The sequence below is a fragment of the Anopheles stephensi genome, unplaced genomic scaffold (genome assembly GCF_013141755.1).
Source record: "Anopheles stephensi strain Indian unplaced genomic scaffold, UCI_ANSTEP_V1.0 ucontig171, whole genome shotgun sequence".
NCBI lineage: Eukaryota > Metazoa > Arthropoda > Insecta > Diptera > Culicidae > Anopheles > Anopheles stephensi.
In genome coordinates, this window is record NW_023405093.1 from 87,501 (window position 1) to 90,000 (window position 2,500).

Genomic DNA, 2,500 nt, shown 5'->3' on the forward strand with positions numbered 1-2,500 from the left:
TGGGTTCCCGGCAGGTCCCCGTAGGACAACCATCACCAGTTAAGGTGTAGTTGACTTGTCAGGGCACGGTGGTCCCCACAAGTCCCCGATTATTCGGAGATATTGTCCTACGAGTTTTTGTGACCCTTTTGTTCCCCGCAGGTCCCCGTAGGACGACCATCACCAGTTAAGGTGTAGTTGACTTGTCAGGGCACGGTAGTCCCCACAAGTCCCCGATTATTCGTGGATATCGTCCTACGAGTTTTTGTGACCCTTGGGTTCCCGAACTTTGCTACGATGGTTCTGCCTCCAGAGGAGACTTATGAACACTTCGTATCATTTCTTACACCGAACCATGGGATCGCGAGATTGCTCCCGGATCCCTAATCACCTTACATTTTCGTTTCGTTTCCGTACACTACGATGAGCTAATTCAATTTGTTTGTTCGTCTGGCGAACGTTTTATTGCGGAATTACCGCGGTACTTCCAGCCGGGTATGGCTGCCGTACGACCTACAGGATAGATCATCGAACCACTTTTCGTGCATATTGTCCGTCGAGGGTATCACCTCGATACCCCCAACAGACCTTTGGACACTTCCTCACTACTCCTTGGAGCAGCAATCAGGGAACCATATAGTAGGAACAGCCGAATATGGAACTCTTTTCGTACTTTGGACACCTCCTATAACTTGTATGGCGACTTCGGGGACCTTCATTTCGTTCTCAGTTGGTACCCCTATTTCGGTCTTTGGACACCTCGTCTTACCCGTATAACTCACTTTAGGTCCACTTATTTGCCTGATATCTCATCGTGAACCCGTTTTTCGTACACCGTACACACCTAGGAACACCACATATGCGTTTCCCTTTCGATCGTGAAGTTTTCAAATTTTTCGATTTTTGGTCCTAGAAATTCATGAACGGTGGGAGACCAAAATTTTTCATAAAAAAAAAATTTTCACCGTTTGACCATAAAAACCTTCTTTTCGTACATACCCCATCATTTCTTCACGTTTTAGGCCATTTCTGAAATTTTCGCTTCGATAGTGTGTCCCCTATAATACAAAATGAACATTTTGCATCTCCCACAAGTGGCCATTTTTTTCCGCCACTGAAGAACACGACCTCGGGAACTCGGACCTAGGACGTGGCCATGTAAGTCATAGGCCACCCCAACTTTTGCAAAATACTGTTTCTTTTCACTTTTCATGATCTAAGGCGCGTTCCGACGGCGTTTTGAACAAATTTATGAGAAAAAAAATTTTGACCCTCGGACCAAAATTTTTTCGTTCGGGGCCCCATGGCCTATGGCCAGTATGGGAACTCGGGATGCCGATATGACAAAATTTGTCAAAAAATCACTAAAAAGTCGCTATGGCCCATTATTTAGAGCTTGTTGAGACCTTTCTAAAACACCTTGGTTGACCCCTGTCCGATAAGTAGTTTTCGAGATATTCGAGAAAATGTGATTTTTTGGGACTTAGAAAATTTTTGACCCGTACCCTAAGAAAAAGTGATTTTTTCATAGGACAATTTTTTCTTCGCAAATACTGTTTGGTTTCACTTTTCATTATTAGAAACGCGTTCCGAAGCCATTTTCATCAAAATCTCGTGAAAAAAAAATTTCACCCCCGGACCAAAAGTTGGCCGTTCGGTGCCCTATGGCCTATGGCCAGTATGGGAACCAAGGATGCCGATATGCGAAAAAGTGTCAAAAAATCACTTGAAAGTCGCTATGGCTCATTAAATAGAGCTTGTAAAGACCTTTCTAAAACACCTTGGTTGACCCCTGTCCGATACGTAGTTTTCGAGATATTCGAGAATAAGTGATTTTTTGGGACTTAGAAAATTTTTGACCCGTACCCTAAGAAAAAGTGATTTTTTCATAGGACAATTTTTTCTTCGCAAATACTGTTTGGTTTCACTTTTCATTATTAGAAACGCGTTCCGAAGCCATTTTCATCAAAATCTCGTGAAAAAAAAATTTCACCCCCGGACCAAAAGTTGGCCGTTCGGTGCCCTATGGCCTATGGCCAGTATGGGAACCAAGGATGCCGATATGCGAAAAAGTGTCAAAAAATCACTTGAAAGTCGCTATGGCTCATTAAATAGAGCTTGTAAAGACCTTTCTAAAACACCTTGGTTGACCCCTGTCCGATACGTAGTTTTCGAGATATTCGAGAATAAGTGATTTTTTGGGACTTAGAAAATTTTCGACCATGACATATATGAAAAGTGAATTTTTCATAGGACCAAAAAGTTTGTCCAAATAGGGTTTTGGTTCACTTTTTATGGTCAGATAAGTGATCCGATGCTATTTTCATGATCATTAGAGGGATTTCACGCTGTGACCAAAAATTTTCATACTTCATACTTGTCCCCGTGCCGTATATGGGAGGACCGGGGGAACATGTCTTCGTAAGTCGTGATGTTCAGTGACGGATTTCTGGGACTTAGAAAAAAAATGTGCTCTCAGGCACATTATATGTTTCATACACACATGATTTTCATTCTTCAT